Source organism: Lutra lutra, chromosome 2 (genome assembly GCF_902655055.1).
Source record: "Lutra lutra chromosome 2, mLutLut1.2, whole genome shotgun sequence".
In the NCBI taxonomy this organism is placed as follows: domain Eukaryota; kingdom Metazoa; phylum Chordata; class Mammalia; order Carnivora; family Mustelidae; genus Lutra; species Lutra lutra.
In genome coordinates this window covers 112338161-112353525 of record NC_062279.1, presented here as the reverse complement: position 1 = coordinate 112353525, position 15365 = coordinate 112338161, and positions in this window count along the sequence as shown.

Here is a 15365-nt window from a genome sequence, read left to right as displayed (position 1 = left end):
AGAGGGAAGCAGGCTTCTTGCTGAGCAGAGAGCCCAATGTGGGACTCGATCCTAGGACCCTGAGATCATGAACTGAGCCGAAGGCAGCGGCTTAACCCACTGAGCCACCCAGGCGCCCGCTATTCTAACTTTCTATACTGATCAATTTCATTGATTATTTACTATGAGTTTAGTCTATACTAGACATGTAGGGGTATAGGGGAGGGGTGAGCATATATTGAAATATAGGGTTTTCTATACTTCCATAAAAATTAGTTGGAAAGATAAAGCCAAAATATGAACACTTTGAGAATTACCAAAAAAAAAAAAAAAAAAAAAAGGCATTTTAAGTATACTAACAGAGATGCAGACCAGAGTACAAAGAGAGATATCTGGGAGAGATGAAAATTGAACTGGAGATTTAGGAATATAAAAGGTCAAGAAGCTGTTCTCAGGCACAGATGTCCACTTGGGAAAAGATGCAGTAGGAATGAGCACAGCGTGTTTCAAAAACATCATCTTTCCTAAAGCATTGTTTGTATGCTGAAGTATATTTTAAAAGAATATCATGTGTTAGGGCAGTGGAGAGACACTTAAATGCCAGTTTTGCATCTAGTCCAAAATGCCACAGACTTATGAACAGTCTTTAGGAAGCAAACCAGAAGCAAAAAAGAAAACTTAGATATTGTGCATATCTATTCAATGATGCTAAAGATTTGTCACAAGCTAGTGGTGGCAATATTGGCGAATAAAAAGAAGCGTTTTAAAGAAAAACAATGATATTATAATAATCAACTTTTGGCATATGAGGAAAGTCAAGTCAAAACTGACTCAATGTTCTAGTATAACAGGAGCAGTTGGGGAGGTGGGGTGCCTTGAGGGTGGATATAGCGAACATGGATTTGAAGTGATGGTGGGATATCTGGATAAAGATATATGTGGGGAAGAGGGTAGAGGAGAAATATTCTTTCCACTCCTAATGTTTCCTCCATGTGGGCAAATGTCCTGTAGTCTACCCCTCTTGTCCCCACTCCACCTCACTCACTCCTTCCTAGATGAGGGTAATTGGGGAAGTTGGACATGGATAGATAGTATTGCTCGTCCTTCTTCTCTTTATTTTGGGGTGGCAACTGTCAATAGGCAGGGCATTCTGCTCTACCCACCTTTAAGTTTTAAAGTGGACTAGGTCCAGTATTAGGAGGTCAATTTTCACAACCATAAGCCAAATTTTCCAATGGTAGCTCTATTAGTGAAGAAGATTATATTTTGGTTTATCTATTTTACTCCTCGTCTATCCCTTAATTGACTCAGATCTTGGCTGTGGAGGATGAAAGCTATTCTTCGGTCCGCTAAAATTTTAGTAATGTCCTTCAAGTAAAGGGATCATACACAGAGAGGCTGATTTGAGAAGTATCAACATATGGGTCTTAGTTGAAGCTGAACTCTCTAGGAGTGAGTGTAAAGAAATAAAAGCAGAAGATGGCAGGCAGACAAATGAATGACCAAAGAAGAGTCACTAAAGTATTCCGATGAATTTCAAGAAAAAAAGAATGGCACAATTAATGTCGGGAAATCATGCGTCAATAAGAGAAAAAAAAAACAATCAACTCCTATTTGACAAAACTATAAAGTATGTGTAGGTAATGAGAAAAAGGAAGAAAAGGTAAAGCAAGAAAGGTAGGTTAGAACCCAATTTTAGAAAATTTTAGACATTTCTGGAGAACAATGAGGAAAGCCTAAGTATTCCTAATAACTTGGACTCTTCCTTAAGAAGCATAAACCAGAGACAGCATATTTCCAAGCAGAAGAAAGAGAAATTCAGACTGGGATGATAAACTAGGTGTATACAATGGAATGGGGGGAGGGAGAGAGAATGAATAAAGGTGACAACTATAGAGACCTGAGTGGTCTTAGGCAACTTTTAATTATAGGATCTGAGAGAGAAATAACTGCAAGATCTCAAAGCTGTCTACCATAAAGACTGGTCATTAAACATCACTAAAAGAAATAGAAAGGTTGGCTATGACACCAAAAGCACAGGCAACAGAATAAAAAAATAGACAAATGGCATTATATCAAACTTAAAAACTTCTGCACATCAAAGGAAACAATCAACAGAGTGAATAAGGAACCTAGAGAATATGAGGAAATAATTATAAATTCTGTATCTGATAAGAGGTTATTATTTAGAACATATAAGAAACTTCTACAATTCAAGAACATCAACCAAAAAATCCAAAATAACGGGTTTATATAGTGAGTCTCTATAAAATGAGAAAGGACTTGAATGGACATTTCTCAAAAAAAAAAAAAAAAAAAAAGCATACAAATGGCCAATAAGCCCATGAAAAGATGCTCACCATCACTAGTCAATAGGAAAATGCAAATCAAAACCATATGAGATATCACTTCACACTTACCAGGATGACCACCATGGAAAGAACAGAAAATAACAAGTGTCTGTGAGAATGAGACTTTGGAACACTTGTACGCTACTAGTGGGAATGTAAAATGGTACAGACATTACTGAAAATAGTATGGAGGCCCCTCAAAAAAAAATGAAAACTAGAATTACCATATGACCCACCTTTGGGTATTTATCTAAAAGAATTCACAGTAGGACCCTGAAGAGATAATTGCATACCCATGTTCATCACAAGCCAAAAGATGGAAGTAACCCAGCTGTCCATTTAGTGATGAATAAAGAAAATACGGTATATACACGCCATGGACTATTATGGAGCTTTAAAAAAGAAGAAAATCCTATAGCATGCTACAACATGGATGAACTCCAAGGAACATTATGCTAAGCAAAATAAGCCAGTCATGAAAGAAAAACTACAGCACAATTCCACTCCTACGAAGTATCTAAAGTAGTCAAAATCAGAAATAGAATGGTAAAGGTGGCTGCCAAGGGCATGGGGAAGATGCAAGGGAAAAGTAGTGTTTAGTGGGTATAGAATTTCAGCGTTACAAGATGAAAAAAGTTCTTGAGATCTCTTACACAATAATGTGAACATACTTAATACTACTAAACCATACACTTAAAAATGGTCATGATGATATATTTAATGTCATACAGTTTTTAAACCACATTTTAAAAAAAAATAGAGGGGGGGGAGAAAAATTTGTTTATTCGTTTGGGGTGGAGAGGTGACATCGGGCTTGACTTGTCACATGTAGACGCGCTCTGCAACTAGTGCCAAAATGTCCTCTATAAAAATAGCAGATTATGTTGTCAACTCTGAATGCCTGAATGCATCAATTTGTCTTACATGTCACTTTTTTGGGACTATGCCCCACTTTAACTTTGGCCTCCATACAGATGCTCATGTAAATCCCTTCCATGGTTCAATAAACATGGACTATGAAACCACATTCTACCCTCTTGATGCCAAAACAAAACACTCCAGGATAAATGCAATTTTGCAGATTGTTCCATAGTCCAGCAATTGCTATTCCATGCTCAGAACCAGAAGACTGTTCCTTCTTATTACAAAACAGTGTATGCACATCCATCAAACTCTTGCTCCATTCCTTATGGATAGGGTGAGTCAGAGGCAAGGAAACTGGATGACCTTTATTTTTCTACCATAAATGCATTTCAACTCAATTCGGTGCAATTCAATTTAACATGTACTTCATGTCTATTTTTGCCAGGCACTGAGGATCAAAGGTGAGTGAGTCAGGACTCCTACCTTCAAACAGCTCAAAGTCCAGCAGGTATGACAAGCACATACATACATAAATATATAATAATAAAAGATCTCTAATAGAAGCTTTATCAAATCATATGAAAACACAAACTGAGGAGAACTACTTTTTCCCGCGACGATCCCGAAAAATACAGAAGCGAGATTTTGAGAAAGAGATGGAAAGAACTGACATCTTGAAGCTCCCCTAATGGCCTGTGTACTTTATGCAGAGTCTCTTATTAAATCCATTTTTCCAACGAGAAGAAGAGGACTCAAATGAGCTCTTAATCCAAGTCTGCCTAGCTCTAAAGCTCATGCTCTTTCAGATGAGTAATGATGTGCGCAGGGAAAAATAGGGAGACACTACTCATGACTGAAGGAACAAAAGTGAACACGGACCCAGGAATTCTGCCACAAGTGAGAGGAGTGATTAAGGCCATGTGACTAGAGCAGAGAAGATGATGGGAATACTAGCTAAAAATACATTTGGGGAAAGTCAGTTGGTACTGGGCTGTGAAGGGCGTTCTAATCATTAGCAAGTAATATGAATTAAAATTCTGTAAGCCCCGGGCACCTGGGTGGCTCAGTTAATTAGCGTCTGCCTTCAGCTCAGGTCAGGATCCCTGGGTCCTGGGATCGAGCCCCACATCGGGCTCCCTGCTCAGCGGGAAAGTTGTTACTCCCTCTCCTGCTTCCCCTGCTTGTGTTCCTTTCTTGCTGTGTCTCTCTCTGTCAAGTAAATAAATAAAATCTTTAAAAAAAAATTCTGTAGGCCAGCAATTTTAAGCTACACTCTAAGGACAACGCCCATCCAAGGAGTTCTCCATTTTTTTTTTATATCGGGTAATTTGTCGTAGGATTTATTTTTTTCTAGAAATAGAAAAAGGGGGGCACCTGAGTGGCTCAGTGGGTTAGCCGCTGCCTTCGGCTCAGGTCATGATCTCAGGGTCCTGGGATCGAGTCCCGCATCGGGCTCTCTGCTCAGCAGGGAGCCTGCTTCCCTCTCTCTCTCTCTCTCTGCCTGCCTCTCTGTCTACTTGTGATCTGTCTCTGTCAAATAAATAAATAAAATCTTAAAAAAAAAAAAAAAGAAATAGAAAAAGGGTTCTAGTCTTAAAAATCATATTTAAAACGGACCCATAGGGGTGCCTAAGTGGCCAGTGGGTTAAGCCTCTGTCTTTGGCCCAGGTCATGATGTCAGGGTCCTGGGATCGAGCCCCACATTGGGCTCTCTGCTCAGCAGGGAGCCTGCTTCCCCTTCTCTCTCTGCCTGCCTCTCTGCCTACTTGTGATCTCTCTCCCTATGTCAAATAAATGAATAAAGTCTTTAAAAATGAATAAACAAATAAACAAAGCAGACCCATAGTAGCAAATGGAGGGTCATTATAGACTTTTTTTTAAAAAAGATTTTATTTATTTATTTGACAGAGAGAGATCACAAGTAGGCAGAGAAGCAGGCAGAGAGAGAGGGGGAAGCAGGCTCCCCGCTGAGCCGAGAGCCCGACATGGGGCCCGATCCCAGGACCCCGGGATCATGACCTGAGCCGAAGGCAGAGGCTTTAACCCACTGAGCCACCCAGGTGCCCCCATTATAGACTTTCAAAAATGAAAATGGGGACTTCTGGTTGAAGCAGTCGGTTAAGCATCCAACTTTTGATTTTGGCTTAGGTCATGATTTTAGGATTTTGAGATCCAGCCCCATGTTGGGCTCTTGCATTCAGCAAGGAGTCTGCTTCTCTCCCTCTCCTTCTGTCCCTCACCCTGCTTAGGTGCCCCCGAGCAGGCACACACAGGATTTCTCTCTCTCTAAAATAAATGAATAAATCTTTAAAAAAAAAAAAAAAAAAGAGTGAGGGGCGCCTGGGTGGCTCAGTCAGTTAAGCATTTGCCTTCGGCTCAGGTCATTCTCCCAGGGTCCTGGGATGGAGCCCCTTATCAGGCTCTCTGCTCAGCGGGGAACCTGCTTACCCCTCTCCCTATGCCTCTCCCCCTTCCCCACACTTGTGTTGTAGCTCACTCTGCTCTCTCTCTAATCAAATAAACAAACAAACAAACAAAATCATCCCATATGTGATTTAGAAAGAATACAGTGGCTGTGTGGGAGATGGTCATCTAAGGAGAAAACTCTTGGCCTGGAGGCCAGTCCGGAGCTATCAAAAATTATACAATATTGTTACCAAAAATATATATAAGACTAGGGCACTTGCTGGCTCAGTCAGTAGAGCATGTGACTCTTAATCTCAGGACTGTGAGTTTGAGGCCCACACTGGGCACAGAGATTACTTGTTAAAAAGTAGGGAAAAAAAGAAATTGTGTGTGTGTGTGTGTGTACACACACACACATAAGATAGGGCTTTCAGTGTCTAGATACACATAGTGGTAGAAGGATAGATTCAGTAATTAAAATACACAGAACTTAAGACACTTTCCTGTGAGAAATAAGACATACAGAGGAATCAAGAATGATTAAATTTTTAGTTCAAACAACTGAATAATAACCATTAACAATTTTATATATCAATTATGCCTCAATAAAGCTGATATTATATTTCTACTTTTTAAATTTTTATTTACTTATTTATTTTAGGTTTTCTTTATTTTAGAGTAAGATAGAGTGAAATAGACTGACATAGCTGGGGGAGGGACAAAGGGAGAGAGAGAGAATCCCAAGCAGACTCCACATTGAGTGCAGAGCCCAACACAGGGCTCGATCCTAGGACCCCAAGATCATGATCTGAGTTGAAACCAAGAGTCAGACATTTAACCAACTGAGACACCCAGGTGCCCCTATTTTTGCTTTTTTTTTTTTTAAGATTTTATTTATTATTTGACAGAGAGAGACACACAGAGAGAGGAAACACAAGCAGGGGGTATGGGAGAGGGAGAAGCAGGTTTCCCCCTTAGCAGGGAGCCTGATGCGGGGCTTGATCCCAGGACCCTGGGATCATGACCTGAGCTGAAGGCAGATGCTTAATGACTGAGCCATCCAAGCACCCCCCTCCCCACTTTTACTTTTTTAATATAAACTCTACACCCAACACGGGGCTTGAACTCACAACCCCAAAATCAAGAGTAACATGTTCTATCAACTGAGACAGGCAACCCAAAGCTGTTATTTTTATTTTTTAAAGATTTATCTGTTTGTTTATTTATTTGAGATAGAGAGAGAACACAAGCTGGGAAGGGTGGCAGAGGGAGAGGGAGAAGCAGACCCCCTACTGAGCTGGGAGCCCAATGCAGGGCTCAATCCCAGGACCCAGGGATTATAAACTGAGCCAAAGGCATATGGTACTGACTGAGCCACCCAGGCACTCCAACACTGTTATTTCTTAAAAATATAATGAGCCATTAAAAAAAGCAGATGACCTCATAAAGTAGACAGATCTATGGATCTGGAAAATCAAAGAATAGGTCTGAAGATATTTTAGCAGAGACCATTACTTTTGTCCCAATATCCCTTCTCTCATTTTTCCTCGTAGTTATCAAAACTGACAGTTTTTACTGGGGACCCTGGGTGGTGTAGTTGGTTAAGCATCTAACTCTTAATTTCAGCTCCGATCCTAATCTCAGGGGCTAGAGATCAAGCCCCACAACAGGCTCCACACCCAGTATGGAGTCCCCTTGAGTTTCTGTCTCCCTCCCACTCTGTCCTCTCCTACTCCACACTCTCTCCCTCTCTCTCTAAATTAAATAAATAAATCTTTAAAAAAAAAAAGCTGACAGTTTTTTATAGAATACATGCCACTCATTTCCCAGCCTCCCTTGAAGCTACGTGTGGTCAAGTGACTGCTATCCTTACCAATGTAATTTCAGCAGAAATGTCATGCACAACTTCTTTACCACTTCCTTATGTGGAAAATGTTATCTTCAATTCCTGGGTGTCAGAACACAGAAGCCATGCTATTGAGCTGCTTTTGATTGTGCAGATAAGAACAACACCTCAGGGGACGGTAGATCAACAAGAGAGAAGGCGGTGAACTCACGGGGCACCATTGCCCATCCACCGTTTCCTTACAGCAGCTCAGCCTCACTCTGACCAATGCAGGAGTCATCTGCATCTTGCTGAAACCTCAGGATGAATGAGATCAGGCAGGAAAAGAAGGAAAGAAAACCTGGAAGAGCACAGTTGTAAATAACAATCGCTAAAAAGTGACCAAAGTCCCATTCATGAGACTAAAAAGAAATAGCCACAGAGGTAGGAGGAGATTAAGAGAGAGGAGAACCCTTCAGATAAGAAGACTGGCTCAGAAATGTAAACAGGGGAGGGGACTACTAGAAGAGGGACTCAAAAGAAGCTAATGGATTTGGTGATTTCTGCCAGAATAAAGTCAGTGAAGTTGTAGGGCTGGATGGCCTATTTAGAGTTAACAGGAAGGGGGCACCTGGGTGGCTCGGTCGGTTAAGTATCTGCCTTCAGCTCAGCCGAGATCCCAGAATCCTGGGATCAAGCCCCGAGTGGGGCTCCCTGCTCAGTGGGGAGCCTGCTTCTCCCTCTCTGTCTGCCTTTCCCCTGCTTGTGTTCGCTCTCTCACTCTCTCTTTCTCTCTCAAATAAATAAAAAATCTGTAAAAAAAAAAAAAAAAAAAAAAAAAAAAAGAGTTAACAGGAAGAGGAGCGCCTGGGTGGCTCAGTCAGCTAAAGTCTCACTCTTGATTTTAGCTCAGGTCATGATGATCTCAAGGTTGTAAGATTGAGCCCCAGGTTGGGCTCCTCACTGGGAGTGCAGTCTGCTTAAGATTCTCTCTGCCCTCCCTGGACTCTTAAAAAAAAAAAAAAGAGTTAATAGGAAGAAAAGAAGCAGATACAATTGAGGAAGACCACTGTTTCAAGAAGTAAAGGGAAGAAAAAAGATGGGAAAAAAGTACTTCGCAGGTTAGGATTACAATTTCTTATACAAACTTAACAAAACCCTTAAATGTCAGTCAGTGTAAAGTGATGGTGACTCAAAAGAATTAGAAACCAAATAAGAAGGCTTATTTGCGGTCCTAGATCTGGCTGGACACCCTTATCAGCCCTAACACCAGAAGTCAGGTCAAGGAGGTCCAGGCAAGTTTTTATCCTAACCTTAGAACCTCCAATGTTAAGACAACATTCCAAGAAAATACCCAAGATTTAAAAATAACTATTGGGAATCCCACATTCTCATAAACTCTTTTCCGTAAATTGATGGGTGTTGCCAGGTATTTCTAAACCGACACTGGGGATGCCTCTGTGACATGCTGGCAGTATCCAGTCCACACATAAGAAGGGGAGTGAGTGTCAGTTAATTTCCCAGAAGACGTGCTATTTCCATCTATCACATCCCTGCAGTTACAACACTTCCATCCAACTTTCCCTTTCCCTAGAGAGGGCTCCAGGTGCCTGCCCTTCTTTAATTGGTTTCTATTCTCACACCTTCCTTTTAAGTCATCATTTTCTGGGATAATTGGTATCTGTGAATTCTCACTAGAGTCAGTTTCCTTCTACTGAAAAGAAACTTAAATTGAAACCTACGGAAGAAATAGAGTCTATGTTTCACTGACTTTTCCCTTTTGTTTAACAGTTAGTCTGATTTGCTGCACTCTGTAGTATTTTATACAAAGAAAAGGCAACAAACACTTTAAGTGATGGTCACCAATATTTGAGCCCCACCTTCAGAAAAGTGATTAAAAAGACTGATTACAGTTTATTTATTCTAACAATTAGGCAATTCATGTTGCATTATTCTGTACTAGTTTCTTTTCTCTGCTAGTGAAATTTTATACCCACATTAACTGCTAATTAGACATTAGGGGGAAAAAAAGTTTGATAGCTGTTTTTGCAATTTTTTTTTTTAGCATAATAGGAGTTCCTGAACCACTGTTTATCCCTTTCTACAGCTGTACTCCTTATTTGGTTATGCCGTGGTGATGAGGATGCTATCAGTAGAAACCAAGGGTAATATAAGAAATTCTCTCTGAAATGCACTGCTGTGTTTAGTGTAAAGATGAGTTGAATATAATATTCTTCATAATGTTCAGTAAACTCCTTCTGAAATCCCATGGGAAGAATTTCTCTCAAATCCTCACTCTAGGAACGACTATGTTTCATGTCAGCAACTGACATTAAAATTATCTAGATACTGAAAATCAAAAAATCAACTTCTTCCTAAGCTTACGATCAAATTAATGTCCTCCCCTTACAAATGCATTAGATTTTATGGCACATGTTTTCCAGAACTAGGCTCACTTCTATATCTTACTAAAAAGTAAGTGTTACTTTCTAACCCTTATCCTTCCTTTGCCTTAGTTATCTTACCTATTATTCATTTAGCTTTTTCCATATTTTATATATATCTGTGTGAGTTTCCCCAAATGTTAATTAGGGAAGGACATAAATGGGTGGATCAACTGATGGGTGATTGTATTGTGATATTTCCAACCTGAGTTAATGCATTCATTCACTGATTAAGTCATCCACTGACAAATATTCCTTTAGTTCCTACAGAGTGGGAACCACTGAGCCAGTCACTGTGAGGGATATAATGATGGCCCCTACCCTTAAGAACTCTACTTTGGGGGGGCACCTGGGTGGCTCAGTGGGTTAAGCTTCTGCCTTTGGCTCAGGTCATGATCCCAGGGTCCTGGGATCGAGCCCCGCATCGGACTCTCTGCTCAGCAGGGAGCCTGCTTCTCCCTTTCTCTCTCTGCCTGCCTCTCTGCCTACTTGTGATCTCTCTGTGTCAAATAAATAAATAAAATCTTAAAAAAAAAAAAAAGAACTCTACTTTGGGCATATAAGCCATAACATGCATATAACTAACAAAGTATCAGAAAATATAATTAGTGTCATAAGAAAGGGACAAAGAAAGTGCAATTAAAGTCTTATCTTGTGGGGTGCCTGGCTGGCTCAGTCAGTAGAGCATGCCACTCTTGATCTTGGGATCATGAATTCAAGTCTTACTTAAAAAAAAAAAATAAACTTGGTTGCCAGGGCGGGGGGGGGGGGGGGTAATGAGAGGGTGGTGGGGTTATGGTCATTGGGGAAGGTATGTGCTATGAAGTGTGTAAACCTGGGAATTCACAGACCTGTATCCCTGGGGCTAATAAGCATTATATGTTAATGAAAATTTTTTTTTAAATTTTTTTAAAAAGCCTACTTCCAAAAGCTTACTTTAAAAAAAAAAAAAAAGTCTTATCTGGCAAAGATTGAACTGTCAACCCACGCTAAGGGCTATCTGATCACGAACCCAAAAGAGGAGACTGAAGGTGTCTTCACACAATTGTGGGGAGCTCTGAGGTGAACCAGCATTCACTATGAAATACAATTGTGGAGCACGTTAAAGGAAATATCTTCCCCAAATAGGAAAAGGATAAATAGAATTTTTTTTAAAAGTTCATGTGTGCCAGTCCTGTGATTCTGAGATAGTCACAATAGTATATTTTTCTTCACATCTTGAAAAACATTGACATTATCTTACTCTTCAAAACAATTTTGCTTGTGCTGTCATAGTCATAAGATTTTTGCTTACATGTAATATTATTCAAATTTATTTATAGAAATATAAAGCTATTCTTAACCTTGATTCAAATTATGAAAATTGGTTGCTTTCAAATCTAAAGAAACCAAATTCAAAACAGGTAGCAGAGAAAGAAGATAAAATAGGAAAGATGCCATTTAGGAGATATTTAGAGTCACCTTAAATATACTGTTTTATTTATTTTTTTTCATGGCAATATAGTAAAGTTTTAGAATGAAAGATGTACTAAGGACAACATTTCTGGGGTGCCTGAGTGGCTGAGTGGGTTAAGCCTCCACCTTCAGCTCAGGTCATGATCTCAGGGCCCCTGGATCTAGCCCCACATCCAGCTCTCTGCTCAGAAGAGAGCCTGCTCTGCACCCCCCACTCTGCCTGCCTCTCTGCCTGCTTGTGATCTCTGTCAAATAAATAAATAAAATCTTAAAAAAAAAAAAAAAAGACATTTCCCAAACATAACACATTGGTTTCCTTGAGAAGATCATTATCAGGCATTCTTTTAAAACAGAAAGAAAAAAGAGAGAAATAAAAGATTTCATTATAAAATACATTTGGAATCACAGACAATAGCAAGAATTTACAGGACCTTACTCATAAGCTAATGTATATTAAAGAAGAAAATGGGTGGGATGGAGCATGCAATATTTTTAAATCTTATTTGATGCAGAATACTTTTTAACATGGAGTATCTCTTAACATTTCATGCACCACGAGAGCTTCAGTTTGGAAAATGTTGCTCTAGGACCTTCTTCACATCACTGTCAGGTGTTCTCAAAGAAATCAAATCCAAGACCATAATGGAGCTTCTGGTATTTGGATGAAAACAAAAAGAAGAGTTGAAGGAGAAGTGCTAATTTAATATGCATTTCTTCCATACAAAATCCCTTAGCAACAAGTTGTACATCTCTACAGTAGGCTTAATAATGACCTCTCCCCAAAGACATCCACATCTTAATTCTTGGAACCTGTGAATGTTACCACATATGGCAAAAGGGACTCTCCTGATGTGATTAAACTAAGGATTTTGAGAAAGACAAGAGGGTCAATAAGGAAGAAGGACACACGGTGACAGAACCAGAGGTTGGAGTGACATTCTTTGGGATGTAGTCTGGAGCCAAGATATGCAGGTAACCTCTAGAATTTGGAAAAGGCAAAGAAACAAAACCTTCCTTAAAGTCTTTAGAGGAATCACAGCCCTGCCAACACCTTGGTTTCAGCCCAGTGAAACCCATTTGGGGACCTCTGATCTCCAGAATATAAAGTAATGTTTTTGTGTTGGCCACTAGATTTGTGGAAATTTGTTACAGGAGCAATAAGAAACTAATATAATCTTTGAGTAATTAAAAGTTATTACTCAGGAATCCTAACTCTATTCATCACAAGTTGAAACTATTGCTTTCTTCAGTGGGAATGTTATTTTTTTTTTTTTAAGATTTTATTTATTTATTGGACAGAGAGAGAGACAGCGAGAGAGGGAACACAAGCAGGGGGAATGCGAGAGGGAGAAGCAGGCTTCCTGTGGAGCAGGGAGCCTGACGCAGGGCTGGATCTCAGGACCCCAGGATCATGATCTGAGCTGAAAGCAGACGCTTAACAACTGAGCCAGACAGGCACCGCTGGGAATGTTATTTTAAAAGAAGCACCAGTTATCTGTTGACACTGAAAATAATCTGAGGTGAGGATCATTCACCTTTACTTCAAACATGTCTTCCGCTATTGAATTTTTTTTACAAAAAGCACATACTTTTTTTAAAAATTTCATTTATTTTTATTTGAGAGAGAGAGAGGGAAAGAGAAAAATGAGTGTGGGGAGAGGCAAAGGAAGAAGTAGACTCATTGTAGAGCAGGGACCCCAATAGGGGACTCCATCCCAGGACCCTGAGGTCATGCCCTGAGCCCAAGGCAGATACCTAACCGACTGAGCCACCCAGGTGCCCAGGAATCACATACTACTTTTAATAAAAAAATAATTAGATTTAAACTAATGAAAATCCTTAGGGTTTGGATATTCAGTGGAGTCTATAGCAATTCCTGACTTAGGAGAGGTTTACGCATCTTTCCACAGCCAGAAATAACCGTGCCCTTCAGGAGATCTACCAGAGCTAGCACAGGTAGGCAAGGGTACTGGCTGAATGCATGCAAAAAACCTGTATCTGAGAATGATCTGGTTGGTAAGATAATGTTTTGTGGCTATAGTTCTTTCAACAAAGAGAACAGAAAAAAGGTTAAGTTGCCAGGCCACTGGAGCAAAATTTCCAAAAAAAGAGAGAGAGAGAGAAATCTTATAGTTCACTGACTTGCTTCTGATTCAGGGTGTCTTTAGATCAGTTTATAAGCCGGGTCTCAGTCATCTGGTACAAGATGCAAAAGGTTAAATAGCTCCTGAGAAAGAATTCAAGGGGCGCCTGGGTGGCTCAGTAGTTAAGCATCTGCCTTCGGCTCAGGTCATGATCTCAGAGTTCTGGGGATCGAGCCCCACATCGGGCCCCCTGCTCAGTGGGGAACCTGCTTCTCTCTCTCCCACTTCCCCTGCATGTGTTCCCTCTCTCACTGTGTCTCTCTATCAAATAAATAAATAAAATCTTAAAAAAAAAAAAAAAGAATTCAAGTTAAATAACTTTTCATGTCAGAAGTTCGAGAGCAGTTAGTGTCTTCTTCCTTGTTACCATTTTTATATGTTAATAATTACCATATTACTGAATACAGACACAAAAGCCTTTAAATACCCAATCTGATATTAAAATCAAATTTTAAAAACTGAGAAGTTGTTTATCCTTCTAAATAGGCCCTGCAACATTTCTTTTTTATATATCACACACTTGCTTAAAGGCTAAGATGCTGTGGGTTTGTCTCTAAAAGAAGTGCGCCCAGTCTTCACTCCAAGCAGTGAAATGAAGGACCAGATCTACTGTAACATGCATCTAGATTACAAAGTAACAACAAAAAGAAGCACATTATTTCTTCTCTAAAGCAGAAGAAACCAGGCTTGAAGGCATTTAAGAGGGCAGCTGTCAAGGTTTCCACAAATGTTCCTCATGTGGCCCATGAGGGAGGATGGGTATTATTCGGTGACAAGCTGAAAGACGTCAACACTCACGGAGAACCGTATGGAAGGTGTATACTTCTGCTCGTGCCATTTCCAGCCACGATGCTTCTGGGAAGCAGGGGCTGCCATGGTGATGAGCTTATATTCTGCTCCACACCTAACTGTTGAAATCCTGGCTCCTAGAGGACTTTAACTATTACGTAACCTCTCTGTGTCTTCATTTGTAAAATGAAGATGGGAGGACTGGCACCTACCTCATAAATTTGTTAGGATTGAATGAATTAACATATACAAAGTGCTTGAAACAGAAGCAAGGCATAGCAAGATACTGTATGCGTGTTAGATCTTAGTTCTATCTCTGCATTTTTCTCTGCTTAAATGAACCCTCACAACATTAGCTGATAGCTGTATTCTCCCCCTTGGACTCTGTGGGAGCAAAATTACAAATCCTCTTGGGAACTAAATCCTTGGCCCTTATCCTCCCAACCTAACCCAGATCATTGCCCATCAATCCAGGGCCATGATTTTCTGAAAGAATTCACACCATTCCCAGAAGGTTTTCTACTAACCCTTCGGCCTACCTCCTACAATGGCAACTCCTTCAAGCCAGGAAGGTGTTTCCCTCCTGAGGACCCTCCCAGAAGTATTAATACTGAGTAAAAAGCTCTCTCCAAAGTAAGCAACATGTTGCACGCTAGCTGAGACTCTTCCCATGAACCACTTGATTCCTTCCATGCTCTGGGACAATGCTTAAGACTCTTCTGATAAAAATTCAGATTCCTAAGCCTATCCCAAGAGTCTTACTCAACAGCTGAGGTAGGGCCCCAAGAGAGACCACAGAGCATACTCAGGGAACCCAGTTTGTGCGAGGCTGTGACACTGAGACCATGTCTTCCTCATCTTTGTACCGACAGCACGAGGCACCAGACCAAGCACCTAATAGTCGCTTAATAAATTATTGTTGAATGAATATGTGAGAGCAGGAGAAAAAATACTTTCCTTCGTAGGTTGATAACAGCAATCCATTGCCCAGCATACAAGGAGGAGTGCAAAACTAGCAGAGAAAGATCAGAAATAGGCATGTTTATGAGGTTTTCCCCCTGAAGCAGTCCCAGGCACAGAGAAAAAGCAAGACAAAATTTCAACTATT